Source organism: Notamacropus eugenii, chromosome 5 (genome assembly GCF_028372415.1).
Source record: "Notamacropus eugenii isolate mMacEug1 chromosome 5, mMacEug1.pri_v2, whole genome shotgun sequence".
In the NCBI taxonomy this organism is placed as follows: Eukaryota; Metazoa; Chordata; class Mammalia; order Diprotodontia; family Macropodidae; genus Notamacropus; species Notamacropus eugenii.
This window is the reverse complement of record NC_092876.1, coordinates 418276030-418292379: the sequence shown is the minus strand read 5'-3', so window position 1 is coordinate 418292379 and position 16350 is coordinate 418276030.

Genomic DNA, 16350 nt, shown 5'->3' with positions numbered 1-16350 from the left:
ATAAAGCCCAGGATAAGAAAAGGGACCATTGGCTAGAATCTGATGTGTACTAGAAACTTGAAAAGAGCAGATTTCAGTTTCAAGAAAAGATTTTGCATAATTAGAATACAAAAGTGAAGCTGGATGAAAGGAGGTGGGAGGTTGTCAATAATTATACTTGGTTAAAGCATCATGAATTATTTTGATGAAGGACAAAGGAGGGTAGTAACTTATAAGATTGAGGTGGCTACATAGAGAGTTTATATGCTCAAAGAATGGGGTAAGGGCAGGTAATTGAGTAAGTGGCATGGTTTTTTTAGAGTAATTTCAGGGAACATATAGCTTAATATGATCTGAAGTTTGTGATTATAAAATGGCCTGTTTTGTGTTATTGGAAGCAAAAAGGGGAACAAAAACAGGACAAACTCTCTTCTTTGGGTTGTATGATAGAAACAGTATGATAGGATGATGATGACTTATATTTTGTTTTCATTTTCTGGTACCAGTAAGGATGACTTTCTGACTAGGAAGCACGGAATATACATGATTAACATGGAATTGAAATTATTAAATAAAAGAGGAAATAATAGATTCTTTCATGTGATTACAACATCAGGTCCACAGGAACAATCCTCTTAGAGCAGCAAAAGAATTTTATAAGTAGTACAGTGTAATGGAAAAGGCATTAGGGAAAAAAAAATTAGAAATCCACAGAAGAGAGAAGGAAGTTCAAAAGGGGTGTTAGACCCTTTTTGAAGAGGAAGATTTTCTTATTATCATAGTAAATTTAATATACATTTAGAATATGTCAGTAGATTACAAAAGTTCAGAGTTTTATATACAATGCTTTTCTATGTAATTTTTACTTTGAAATGTTAATATTTGTTAAGTTTATAATAAAAAAAGAAAAATTTGAAAGGAAGTTTGAAAAGAAATTAATTTAAATCTTGTCTCACATGTTTCCAAGCTTTGTGATTAAGAGCTAGTCACAACCTCCTTAAACCTTTGTTTACTCATCTGTAAAGCTTCCTATGCACAGTTCTGCTCTGATGCCCCATCATGGAATGAAGGTAAACTTGGGCTCTTTAATATGGTCCAGGCAACCAACTAGATTTGCTTTGTAAGGATTAGACCAGAGGTGGGGAACTTGTGGCCTTCTAGGTCCTTGGGTGTGGTCTTTTGACTGAGACCTAGTTTTACAGAACAAATTCTTTTATTAAGGGGATTTGTTCTGTGAAGCTTGGATGCAGTCAAACAGCCACTCTTGAGGACCTAGAGGGCCACATGTGGCCTTGAGGCTGCAGGTCCCCCAGGCCTCTGAACTAGAAAATAGTTCTGCTCAGTGGGAGCAAAAGATAAAGTTAAGAAAGACTGACCAAGTCTACATTCCAAAGATGAAGCCCTTTTGAGGAGACAGTACTCCATTTTACTTTTAGTGTCTACCTTAAAATCTTTTGCTCTTCCTGACAGCACTAGTAAATATTTTTAATGAATTTTATCAGATGGGAAATGACTTGTTACTGATGTGGAAATCACATCACAGTTAACTGTGTTCTGTCAGACCACTTATTTTTTAGAGCAAAGAAAATAATTAGTAAAATTTAGAAGGATAAAATAAGAAAAATATGTGGGATGTAATTAAAACAACTCTATATCGAACAATTTAAACAAGTTATTGATGATGATAAATGGGATACAAATGGAAGGACATACAGACTGTATTTCAGAGAGTAATTTAACTAATCTAAATCAGTTGCCATAACAAGGAGATCAAGAAGGCTTAAAAAGTGTTTCATTCAGTAAATACTTGACTTACTTGACAAGTAGTAAGATATAGCAACTGAGAGCAGTACAAGCTTAGATCTCACTTAAAAAATCTTAAGGATAATAGAAGATTGTGAAGATTATTATCTCATAAAATAGAGAGAAAAGTGGAGGGCAAAATCAATTTAGATTGGCATGGCAAGAAATCAAATATATAAAGTCATCCTGAGAACACTTAAGGAGGAAAAAAGAAGGCAGATAAGAAGCAGAAGAAAAATATGAAAGCTCTGGAAAGATATTTTATAACAAACTATTTTTACTATCAAGCCACCACACTTATACTCTAACATCAGTGTTAAAACATGTGTTTTAGAGGAAAAGACATGGCACTAAAGAGAACATAAGAAAAGCAATTGAATTTGACCAAGTGTCCATAAAGAGAAACTCTGCAGGTGACATAATTATGACAGTGAGAGTTTGAGTCAAAATGTATCTGAAGGATTGGACAATACCAAAGGTATAGAAAATATTAATACAAAATAATACCTAAAAAAGAGATGGCCAAGAGAATAACAACAACTCCTGTCTATTTTCCCAGCTCCGAACATTTTTATGAGAATCGTCTGTATACACATTGAGATCATTCTTGATGAAGATATTAGAAAGTAATGGGCATGATTTTGCAAGCATAAGTCAGAAAGAAACAGTAGAGGGTAAAAGCATGGCAAGAAATGCAAATACACAGCTATCCTTGCATTAGTCATAGAGCACATGTTCACTATGACACAACAGATGATGCAGAAAGCACAAGATCGAGGATGTAGAGAATATATCATCTCACTTATTATTTGATGCTTTATTTTTTCAAAGCACTTAATTTAGTAGAGCAGAATACCAGCATAAAGAAATTCTTCCAAATAAGAATATGCCACATGTATATCAAAATTACTCAATATTCATTGAAAGTTATAACAGATATAACTTTATTTGACAACTTCTCTGATCACTGTTATCAGATGAATGATAAAAGAAGGATCTCTTGCCAGGAAGAGATCCAGTACAGAGTTCAAGTTGAAGAAGTTGAAGAAATTGCATTGCATATATATTAGAGTCTGTGTCATATAGAGTTTATGTATACACACATGCATTCATACATACACTGACACTTGAATACGTTTAAAGGAAGCAGTGTAGTTTAGTACAAAGAGCCCTAGACATGAAGTCAGAAGACCTGAATACCACCTCTATGTAAATCTTGGGAGAGTCTCAAAGCCCATCTAGTCTAAACTGTATCTCCTGACAAGGAATCATCCAGATTTACTTGAAACTCTCTAGTGAGGGGGAACCCACTACTTACTGAGTCAACTGATCCAACATTTAGTAATTGTGGTCATTAAGAAGGTTTTCCTTAAACCAACCTCTCTACAGCTTCCATGACTTATTCCTAGTTCTGCAAACTTGTGGTAAAAAAAAAAGAAAGAAAAGAAAAAAATGAATAAGAATCCCTTTTCTATGTGACACTATAAGTACTTCAAGACAGCTATCATAGCCTCCCTATCTTTTCTCTAGGTTAAAAATTCTCTATATTTTCAAATGATCTTTGTATGTCAAATCTCTAGGACCCCCTCCATTCTGATCATCCTGCTCTGGATATACAATCAGGTTCTCACTATACTTCCTGAAAAGTGGTACCTGAAGCTGAAAATAATACTTCATATATGGTCTGACTAGGTCAGAGTACAAAAAACTTCCTTTCATTTCCCTTATTCTGGATAAGATGCTTTCTTAAAATCTAAATATTCATTAGCTTCTGTGATTATCTCCTGGAATGATCTTCACAAGAACTAGGCTAGTCATGCCCATTGTATACGTGTTGCTCATTTAAAAAGAACTGAAGTGTAGGACTTTACACTTGTTTACTTTTAATTTCTTCCTAAAGTCATCCTGTCACTCTATATAATCAAAATATTTCTGGACTCTGATTCTTCATTTAATTTTTAAACTATAGAACTTAACAAGTATAATATAACGTAGGCATTTCCAAACAAAGTAGAACCAAAAGTTGTAAATCCTTATTTTATATAGTTTGATTAATGTGTGTGTGTGTGTGTGTGTGTGTGTGTGTGTGTGTGTGTGTGGAGAGAGAGAGAGAGAGAGAGAGAGAGAGAGAGAGAGAGAGAGAGAGAGAGAGAGAGAGAGTACATGAGCTGCTCACTAGGGACCAAACTTTCAAAAGGGGTCATTCTTTGCCTCATTTCTTTTTATTAAGCCTTAATCACTGAATGGATGAACCTCAGTCAAACCGAGACCTGCTAAAGATATTAGCTTGAAAAGGCCAAGGTCCCCCACTGCATCCTAGATCATCTCCAGTTGTCCTGATCCATATTTGTCTATTGGACCCAGATGGCTCCAGAGAAGAAAGTGAGGCTGGTGACTTTACATGGTCACCCCTCACTTAAATCCAATTCCCTTGCATGTCATGGCACCACCTACCTGATGTCATGGTCCTTTTTGAAAATGAAGGGCAAACAGTAGAAGCAAGCAAGTATTTTCTATACATATATGTATACATACATACATACATATATAACTCAACATGAAGGCTTTCAAAACTCTCCTGTCTTTGGATCAAAGAGATACAAAAACTTAAGGAAGAAAATAACTCCTTGAAAACTAGTACTGGGCAAGGGGAAGCTAATGGCATTATAAGACACCAAGAAATAATTTTTAAAAATCAAAAGAATGAAAAAATAGAAGAGAATATGAAATATCATTAGAAAAATAACTGATCTGGAGAATAGGTCAAGGAGAGAGTATATATGAATTGTTGGACTACCTTAAAGTTATCATCAAAAGAAGATTCTTGGTATATTACAAGAAATTTTTGAGGAAAATTATTCTGAAGGTCTAGAATGAGAAGATAAAGTGAAATAGAAAAAGAAATTCATCTATCATCGCCAGAAAGAGATCTCTAGATGAAAATTTACAAGAATATCATAGGCAAGTTTCAAAACTTCCTGGTTAAGGAGAATATACTACAAGCAGCAATAAAAAATAAATAATTCAAATTCTGCAGAGCTGCAATCAGGATTACGGAAAACTTAGCACCTTCTACATTAAAAGATCATAAGTCTTTTTATATTTATAGGAACATTATATTTTGAAGAGCAAAAGAGCTGGGGCATGATCAAAACTAATTTGCTCAGGAAAGGTAAGCATAATACTTAATAGGAAAGAAAATGCACATAAAGTGAATTGAAAGACTTTTAGATGTTTGTGACAAAAAAGATCAGAACTCAATGGAAAATTTGACATATAAGATCCAGGAGAAACCTAAGGTAAACATTAAAGACCAATTATAAGAGACTCAATGAAGTCAAACTGTTTGTTTATTATATATAAAAATGTTATCTTATACTCTTAAGATTGTCATCATTACTTGCGTGATTTGAAAGAAAAGCTTGGACTGAACTAAGTATGATGGGTTAATTCTAAAAAAAAATAAAGCTGGGTAGAGAGAAGTAAAAAGGATCAATTATCTCATACAAATGAGGCATGAATGGAAGAATTGATACAGACAAAGCAGGTAGAGGCAGAAGCTGGTAGTATTGCAACCTTACTCTCATCTGAACTGGATTAAAGAGGGAACAACATGTATCTAGAAAGGTATAAAAGTCTTTTATATTTATAAAGAAATAAGAGGGTGAAGAGACAGGATAAGGGAGAGATTTATAGAAGGATGTGCAGATTAAGAAAAAGGAGGGTAAAGGAAGAGGATAAGAGAGAGTTTCTTTAAACTGGTGTGGATTAGAGAAGTAAATTTAAAAGTGAAATTGACATGTGAGGAGAAACAAAATGAAAATGACTGAGAAGGATGCTAGTGAGGAAAAATTGGATGAAAGGAAGTACACAAATAATAATTACAATTTTGAATGTGAATGGGATGGACTCACCCATAAAACAGAAATGAAGAGCAAAATGGATTAAAAAATCAGAATCCAACAATATGTTGTTTACAAGAAACATTTTAAAATGAGAGATACAGATTTAAATTCAGAACTAGAGTAATATTTATTATGCTTCGCTTGATGCAACAACAGCAATAGATGTAGCAATCATGATCTCAGACAAAATTAAAGCTAAAATAGATTTAATTAAGAGAGATAAACAGGGAAATAACATTATGATAAAAGATACCACAGACAATGAAACAATGTCAATACTAAACCCATGTGCATCAAATACTGTAGCAATTAAATTTGAAAAGGAAAACTTAGATGAATTACAGATGGAAAAAATAGTACTATAATAGTGAGGGACTTTAATTTTCCTTCTCAAAATTAGATAAATTTAACCAAAAATTAAATAGGAAGGAAGTAAGGGAATAAAATTTCAGGAAAGATAAATATGATAGATATAGATATGAGAGAACTGAAGGGAAATAGAAAGGAATACACCTTTTTTCTCAGTAGTTCCTGGTGTCTTTACAAAGATGTATCATATATTAGAGCATAAAATTGTCTTGGTGCAAAGCAGAAATATTTAATGCATACCTCTCAGATCAAAATGAAACAAAATTATATTTAATAAGGGCCATGGAAAGACAGGATAAAAACTAATTGGAGGCTAAACAATCTAATCTTAAAGAATGAGTAGGTTAAAGAACAAATCATAGAAACAATAATTTCATTAAAGAAAATGACAATAATGAGAAAATAGATCAACATCTATGGGATAGAGCAAAAGCAATAATCAGAGGAAATTTTATATCTCTAAATGCCTACATCAATAAATGAGAGAAAGAAAAGATCAATGAACTGGTTATGCAATTTAAAACATCTAGAAAAAGAACAATATAAAAATCCCCAAATAACATTAAATTGGAAATTCTAAAAATTAAAGGTGAGAGTGATAAAATTGAGTGCAAAATTGAATTAATAAATAAAACTAGGAGTTCATTTTATGAAAAAACAACAAAATAGAAAAATCATTGATTAATGTGATTTTTAAAAAGAGAGAAGAAAACCAAATCACTATTATTAAAAGGTAAAGGGTAAATATATCACTAACAGAGATGCAATCAAAGAAAGAAGCTCGCCTTAGACACCAAATTATTCTTAGCAGCACTTTTCATGGTAATAAAAAGTTGTGCAGGGCAGGGGAGAAGTTCATATCTATTACCTGGAGAATGATTGAACAGAATATGGTGGATGAACATAATGGAATATAAGTGGAACTTCAAAAAATTACAAATGGAGGAATTCAGAGAATAATGAGAAGTCCTATATAAATTGATATAGAGCAAATAAAGAAGAAACCTATACCAGAAGTGTCAAACTATTCAGGCTACATCAGATTAGAATGTAATTGGGAAATATTTAACAAAAGACATAAAAATAAAATGCAACATAGATAATGTTAATTTGTGGTTTTCTAAGTCAATATTTGACTGGCAGGAAGCCATTTCTATTTGACACCACTGACCTACACAATAACTATGACAATACTAATAATAGTAGTTAATATTTATCCAGTTCCTACTATCTGCCAGCCTCTGTGCTAAACATGTTACAAATATCATCTCATTTGATTCTTGCAACAGCCCTGCCAGATGGTAAAATAGGATTACCATCCCATTTTACAGTTGAGGAAACTGAGGCAAACAGGTTAAGTGACTTGCTCAGAATCACCCAGCTAGTAGCAGTTTGAATATGGATTGAATTCAGATCTTCCTGATTCCAGGCCCAGCAGTCTATCCACTGTGCCACCAGTTGTTTCTAATTATTATTATGAAATATGAATGAAAGCAACAATAAAAGGTGGATGAACTCAGATTAAATTCAATGACTGGTTTCAGTTTTGGGGGGCAGATATTGAAACATATTTCCCTCCTTTTTTGTAGAGAGGTGATGGACTACAGGCCTGGAATGTGCAGTAAGTGGTAATGGAGGGGTACCTACTGATCTTTGTAGGAGGCAACAATTAGCCTTCTTTGTCGTCAGTTCATTGAGTTTATAACTTGTTCATTTTCTTGGTGTCCTAGACCACAAAGACAGCTGAAATAGCATTATCTCTTATGCATAATTCCTGTTTGGGGGAGGAATGAGAGGTTGTGACAATTGGAGAAACTGGCTAGTCCTCTATTTTGTTGGTCATATGACAGCTGTTTATCACTTTCTTTATGCAGAACTGAGCAGATCCATTGAAGTAAATAGTCAGCATGTTCATATTAAACTGACGGGTACTTCTAAAAATTTAAAGGGACTAGGAGAAGTAAATATTACTTGCAAACATGATGCTTCAGGGAGTTTTGATGTTTTTTCTTCTTTCTCTAATTTCTCCCCTACCTGGCAAAACTCCGTCTTGAAAAGTGTGGTCAAGTATGGTAACTCACTTTGGCCAAAAGTGATTGAGAGATATTTATTAAATGGAGTTTGCTGGCTTAACTAATCTACTTTTCAGTTGCCATGAAGTCTATTTCTTTCTGACTCTTTCTTACTATTAGTATCTGCCTACAGAAAATAAAATAAAGAGCTGAGAGAATTATTTGTTCAATACAAGCTCAAAATGATTTCACCTGAAAAAAATGCAAAGAAAAAAAGACAAGAAAAGTTTCCATGTGAGACAGGAAATATGCCCAAGATTCCCACACTGTGCAATTTGATGCTTTGAGTATACTGCTACAAACTCACAGGAGCATAATGCCTCCTCTCAGGATATTTCAAATTTTTCAGAGAAACACAGTAATACTCAACATCTGCCAGCCATTGTTTGAACTCAAGCTGGCTCTCAGTTTCGGCATTAGATTAAGCTACATTCCTTTTGATGACATTCTTGCAGACTTGAGATAAGGCTTTTGTTTACTTGGACTTTCATCTACTCCAGTAACTTCTTGAACTTTATCACTTGTGACATCATATCTTTTTGAAACTGGGTTTTCAGTGGTTGCTGTGCTAAAAAGCAAGTACTGTAGCCCTTGAAAATCTATGTGGGATAGGAAATGAGGGTGGCAGTGCCTGATCTGGTTATAAGATCTGAGAATTTATATAGCATTCAACAGGTGCACATATTAAGGAATTGTGGTTATTTAAGAATGAATTAGCAATGTGATTTTTTCTTTCAATTTATGTATATTAATTTTCCACATGGCTGCAAAGTTCTTGGGGCATAAATACTTATTAAGTTGTTTGGCCCTAACTATTTGATATACAGCACTATTTGATACTTCTTTTGGCCTAGTGGCAGGTTTGAAACATCTTTCTCAAATCTACTAGCTTCATGACCATGGGTAAAGACAAACAAACAAACAAAAAACCTCCCACCTCTCTGTGCCTCATTTTTGTCATCTGCTAAATGGGAATAGTTACCTTTCATATTTATCTCACAAAGTTGTTCTGAGGCTTACGTGAGAGTGTACGGCCACAGAATTTAGCCAACATTACAACACTATATAAATGCCAGGTATTTTTCTTGTTACTTTGATATATTCCTCAATTCTCCACTCTACTTTGGGCAAATTAAACATAGTTAGTATGTTCCTGATGGTTAAACAATAGCAAAATTAACTTCCCTAAAGTAGGAAATGTTTGGTTCATTGTTTTAAAGTGCATTGGGATTTTCCAATTTTTAAAAATACATAATGTAACCAGGTTTCAAGTCCTATTTGCACAAGACTATATGTGTATGTATTATATATGTAGTATACACACACACATACACACACACATATATATATATATACACATATGTATGTGAGCTGGTTCCTTGAGCATTTCCGTATTCTCGTATATACACACATATGGAGGCAATCAGGGTTAAGCGACTTGCCTAGGGTCATGCAGCTAGTAAATGTCTGAGGTCAGATTTGAACTCAGGTCCTCCTGATTTGAGGGCTGGTGCTCTACCCATTGTGCTATCTAGTTATCCTGAGATTATATTTTTACTGGTAGAAAGTGATTAGTCAATGTTCTTTACTTGGGTGGCAGTCAGAGTTGGTGAGAGCTTGGGAAAAGAGGAATACTTGTCTTTTTGGCTTCAGACTTCAAGAGAGGACATACACTTATTTCTAGGTGCTTTTCAGAAGTCCCTGAAGAGAAAGGCTCTAGGAAGAAGCCTGTGGAGGAACTAGTACCTCAGTGACTGTATTGTCTCGTATAATCTAATCTGTATAATGTCTCTGATTTTTGTTTCCTATTAGCTTGGATAAATAGGTTTATTTGCTGTTCACAACTTGTCTTTGTGGGAAAAGTCAAGTCTTTGAATATTTAAGGTGGAGTACTCCTTCCCCACTGAGGGAAAGCAATCAAGAATGCAGCTTATACCTAGTAATTACTTCCCTAAAAATATTCAGGGGTAATGTTATATAGATATAATTCTAGCCCCATACCACTCGTACCATGTCTGAGGAGAGCAGTGGCCATCCTACTGGTCCCAATCTCCTGTTCCCCTCTTGGCAGGAATGAAAATCTCACATGGAAAAAAGAAGAGACTCTAGGGATATCTATTCACATGTCCCTATGAGTCAAATCTAGATAGACCCATGTAGACACACACAATTTACATTGAACATATGTCTCCTATGATAAAATTTTTGTTTTAAGGAAAATACGTTTTTAAAGTATACTGAAATATTATTTTGTTACACCATATGCTTTTTGCAAACTGGTGTGCAAGCCTAGGTATTTGCATATGACTCTCCTCATTGCTGGAAAGAATGCTTATTTAATGCTGCATGCTCTGTGAGGAACAGATTTGTTAAGAGTTTGGAAGACGAGAGTTATTTTTCTTCTAACTTATGGCTCTGAGAGAGAACACACATGATTCTAGTCTCATTTCAGGGAGAAGTTGTTGGAGAGAGAGAAGGACTTCAGGAAGAAGCTGACATGTAAAGGAGCTGGTTCCTTGAGCATTTTCATATTCTCGGCTTGCCACCTAGAGATCTGAGGAATTCTCCTTGGCTGAGATCAGGGAATCTTGGCCCAAATGAGATATCTCACTCCTGGCAGGACAGCTCGTTCACTCTGTGCATTTACTAGTGTATTCTAATTTGTACGGACATCTCTGATTCCTGTTTTCTATTAGCTTGGATAGATTAACTCGTTTGCTATTTGTTATTGTGATGGCACTTGATGGAAAGGGTATCAAGTTTTTGGTATAATTTGGGGCTCTCTTTCCCTAGTTTAAGGGATAGTGGAGAGGAAAAGCAGCTTAAATCTAAAACTAATTATTTACTCCTAGGTTGGCAATATTTAGGAGCAGATATAATTTTACTATAGTGACCCTTTCCTGAGGAGGTCAGAGCAGGCCAGACTCACAGCCTTAATATCCTGCTCCCTTCCTGGTGGGAATCATTTACTCTTGGAAAAGATTGGGTGGGTTTTCAGAATATCTATTCATGCATCTGGATAATGATTTAGGCAAACTCACGCGAATATATATACACACCATCTTTTATTACCAATATCCAACTCCCCACAAAAGCTGTTTAGGAAGATTACCAAAAAAAAAAATCATTTTGTCTGAATATATCTAGTTTACCCATTATTAATAGAAAAAAAGAGTACATGCTTTAACTTTAATAATTTAGTAGTAACAGAAAATGTCTTTAAAAAACATTTAAGAAGAAGGAAAAGAGCCTCGAGAAACATCTTTGCAGAGCTTGGTGAGACTTCTTGACATCAAGCATTTAGCAAAGAGCACGCTCTTTTAGCTGAATCAAAAACATTTGGATTCGGCAGTTCCAAGAAAAAGTTAATCAATGTGAAGAGCCAAGTTAAACAAAGAGGTCAATGTTACATTGCTCTAACATTAATGAGCCATTAGCTCCAGATATCAGAACCTCCAACGCCAAGATTCACGATCAATGGTGGTAAGGTACAGAGATGAGCAGGTCTGAGGCAACCGGGCTACCAAGAAAGGCTCTAAGTTTGCTTTGTTCCTGCATCCCAGACTTTCAATAAAGGAAACAGTTAGCAAGATAGAGCTAGAATACATTACATGGAGGCCTGGACCTTTAAGTAGAGCAAATAACCCATTTAAATATGAGACTTATACAATGCAGAGAAATTTGTTGGGAATGTGACAAAATGTGCTACTGAGTCCTGCGAAATTAAACATTCTGCATAAGTACATTATTCAGGGAGTAGACATTCAGCTTTCCGCAACTCCTATGACCACTGTTGCTCATTCACTACTGTTTTAGAAGCAAAAAGTTCTTTGTGTTTGGACCTTCATTATCTGTACATATAAGCTGATTTCCAGAGGAGGAATCTACAAAATCAAAGTAATTAAGAATCCATCAGATGCTTCTGGTACAACGCAAGTGTATATAACATATTTTCCCAACCAATATCATCTCTCAATAATGTCATTAAGATGTAACAACCAAATGTCCCATCCTGGTATAACGTTAGGCCAATTACCACATAGCCATCGAGCTCAGTCCCTTTTCTCATCTAATTCCATTCTCATTCCCTCCCATACTCAACCCAACCAAACTCAGTGAGGGACATTTCCTTTTCTCCTAGTGTCCTGTTTATTTTATCTCTGTTCTCAAGGAACTTTGTTTCATCTGGGTTATGTTTTTGTTTTGTAGAATCAACTAAAAGAATTAATTTAGGCAAGTTATGCCTATACTTCAATACTCCAATGTCATTTCCATGGACCCTTAGAGATAATACAACTTTCATTTTACAGATGAGAAAACTGAAGCCAGAGGAAGGGAACAATTTTACTAAAGCCACTCATTAGCAGAGAGAGGATTTGAGCTCCAGATTCTCTGATTCCAAAGTATTCCTGCTGCCCTCCTCTTCATTTTATAAATCATGTGATCATAGATTTAGAATTAGAAGTCTAACCTTCTCATTAAACAACCAAGGAAACTAAGACCCAGAATGATTTCCCCCAGATCACCTAAATATTCAAGGAATTCGTTTAAGGTCCTGAAAGTGTTAACTAACAGAGCTGTCATACAAACCCAGATCTTTGACTCCACTTCTAAAGAAATTAATCTCAATAAAAATTCAAAGCAAAAATAGTTTTAATTCTCCAGGATTTAAACACTGAAGTTTCCAAAACTTTAGAGACAGACTGTCATGAAATCAAATAAGGCAATCCTGGAACAACTCTAATATGATTAGGAATTATTAAAATAATTCATATAAAATTTGTATTAAAAGAGGCAAAATGGATTAGTGAATAGAGAACTGGCTTTAGAATAAGGAAGACCTGATCCTGGCAAGGAAGACAAATACTGTCTCTGACCAACGATAGAAACTCACTTATCTGACAGGTGCTACAGGTGATTCTTTCAGCCTATATTTGGTACCATCCCATTGGTATGGAACTCTCTCTTTTTCGTGGAGGTCAATTCTTCAGGATCTGGGAGGAGTTGGGGACAGCTAGATAGAGAGCTTTGGTCATCTGTGAGTTTTAATTGATTCTTCTGGCTTTCCATTCTCTTCAGATGTGGCAGGCATTTAAGGCATCTCTGGCTTCCCATGCCAAAAGAAAAAAATGGAAGAGATCAACAACACTTCAGGTTGCTACTGAAGGAAAAGACTCAGAGAAGATGCTGACATAAAAGGAACTGGAAGTCTCTATCATGTTCCTGTCCCCAATTTGTTACACTAGAGATTTTGGGGAACTTCCCTTTGTGTGAGATCTGGGATTATTTCTCTTGGTTGAACTGACTTACCTGATTCCCAAAGGGAGAATTCCTTCAGTCTGTGTTGTCTGGTATGCATTCTCCCATGCATACTTTTTCTGAATTCTGTTTTGCTATCAACTTAGATAAATGGATTATTTGATAATTGCTTGTGTGTTCATTACAGAACTCATTTGTTTGGTGGGAAAGGGGCCAAGTCTTGGATATTAAGTTTGGGATCCTGCTTCCCCTTCATTAATGAAATAATATTCAGAAAGTAGATTGAACCTGAAAACCTCATTTTTAAATTTTATTTTATTATTTTTAAAATTTTATTTGTTTTCAGTGTTCTACAATCACTTCCATATAACTTAGATTTTTTTCCCCCTCCCTCCCTTCCTTTCCCCTTTGCTCCCCCCTCCCTCCTCGAGACGGCATACAATTTTATATAGGTTCTATACACACATTCCTATTAAATACATTTTCACCATGGTCATGTTGCATAGAAGAATTAAAATGAATGGGAGAAATCATGTAACAAACCAAGACATAATACAAAAGAAAATGATCTGCTACATTCTGTGATCAAATTCCGTAGTTCTTTCTATGGATGTGGAAGGCATTTTGCCTTAAAAGATCATTGGGAATTTTTTAAGTCCTTGCACTGCAATGAAGTTCTAAGTCTACCAGAAAAAATCCTCATACACTGTGGTTGTTGCTGTGTACAAAGCTCTCCTAGTTCTGCTCTTTTCACTCAGCATCAGTTCATATAAGTCTTTCCAGGCCTCTCTGAAGTCTTCCTGTTCATCATTTCTTATAGCACAATACTATTCCATTACATTCATATACCACAATTTATTCAGCCATTCCCCAGTTTATGGGCATCCCCTTGATTGCCAGTTCTTGACCACCACAAAGAGAGCTGCTATAAATGTTTTTGTACATATGAAACCCTTTCCCATTTTTATGATCTCTTGGGGATACAGTCCTAGAAGGAATATTGCTCAGTCAAAGGGTATGCACATTTTTGTAGCCCTTTGGGCATAGTTCCAAATTGCTCTCCAGAATAGTTGGATTAGCTCAAAGCTCCACCAACAATGAATTAGTGTTCCAGTTCTCCCACATCTTCTCCAACGTTTATCATCTTCCTGTTTTGTCATGTTAACCAATCTGATAGGTGTGATGTGGTACCTCAGAGTGGTTTTGATTTGCATCTCTCTAATCAATAGTGATTTAGAACATTTTTTCATATGACTAGATATCTTTAATTTCTTTCTCTGAAAACTGCCTGTTCATATCCTTTGACCATTTATCAATTGGGGAATGACTTGTATTCTTGTACATTTGACTCAGTTCTCTATACATTTTAGAAATGAGGTCTTTATCACAGACACTAGTTGTAAAAATTCCAGTTTTCTGCTTCCCTCCTAACCTTGGTTGCATTGAGTTTGGTTGGGCAAAAACTTCTCAGTTTAATGTAATCAAAATTATTCATTTTGTACTTCATAATGCTTCCTACCTCTTGTTTAGTTAAAAATTCTTCCCTTCTCCATAAATCTGATAAATACGTTATTCCTTGCTCCACTAATTTGTCTATAGTATCAAACTTTATACCTAGATCATGTATCCATTTGGACTTTATTTTTGTGTTCAGTGTCAGGCATTGGTCTATGCCCAGTTTCCGCCACACTGTTATCCACTTTTCCCAGCAATTTTTGTCAAACAGTGAGCTCTTATCCTAGAAGCTGGGGTCCCTGGGTTTATCAAACAGTAGATTGCTATATTTATTGACTACTGTGTCTTGAGTACCTAGCATATTCCACTGGTCTACCTTTCTGTTTCTTATCCAGTACCAAGTGGTTTTGATGATTGCTGCTTTATAATACAATTTGAGATCTGGTAGAGCTAGGCCACCGTCCCCAGCATTTCTTTTCATTAGTTCCCTTGATATTCTGGACCTTTTGTTCTTTCAGATGAATTTTGATATTATTTTTTCCAGCTCTAGAAAATAATTATCTGACAGTTTGATGAGTATGGCACTAAATAAGTAAATTAATTTAGGTAAGATTGTCATTTTTATTATATTGGCTCGGGCTACCCAAGAGCAACTGATGTTTTTCCACTTACTTAGATCTGACTTTATTTGTGTGAAAAGTATCTTGTACTTGTGTTCATATAGTTCCTGGGTTTGTTTTGGCAGGTAGACTCTCAAATATTTCATAGTGTCTACCCTAATTTTAAATAGGCTTTCTCTTTCTATCTCTTGCTGTTGGGCTTTGTTAGTAGTATACAGAAATGCAGAAGATTTGTATGGTTTATTTTGTAACCTGCAACTTTGCCAAAGTGAAAATCTCATCATCTAGACAAATAATATTTAAGGGAGAGAATAGATATGATTCTAGTCTGGTACCCCACCTCTCTGAGGAGAGCAGAATGGCCAAACCATTTTACCCCAACCTCCTGCTTCCCCTTGTGCTAGGAATTAAAGTCTTCCTCAGAAAAAGGTGTGGGGAGAAAAGGCTACATATGTCTTTGCTGTCTCCCATCAAGTCACATGACATCCCCATGCAATATATGGGGGACAGCCCTCACCACATATAAACTGAAGAAAAAAACATACAAACCACTATTCTGCATTGGTAGACAAAGTTCCAGGTTCCTCATCTGGAAATCCTAACACTGAATCCTGAATCACATAGTCTAGCAGAAAAAAAAAAAATTTATCAAGGCTAAGCTCATATGCTTAATTTACAGTTATCTAGAACAAACAGCATATGTTTTAGCTCAATTTGGAACTCTGGAACCCAATTTAGCCTGCCATTGAGAATCAGATATTCCTCAACTGTGAAGTCCTGTTATCATTAGCAAACTGAAATTGTTTGAAAAATTTCAGAACAAGTGGTTTTATCTTCACAGAAAAGTGAAGAAAGTAAAAAATGTCTTTCAGAATCATTTAAGAATGT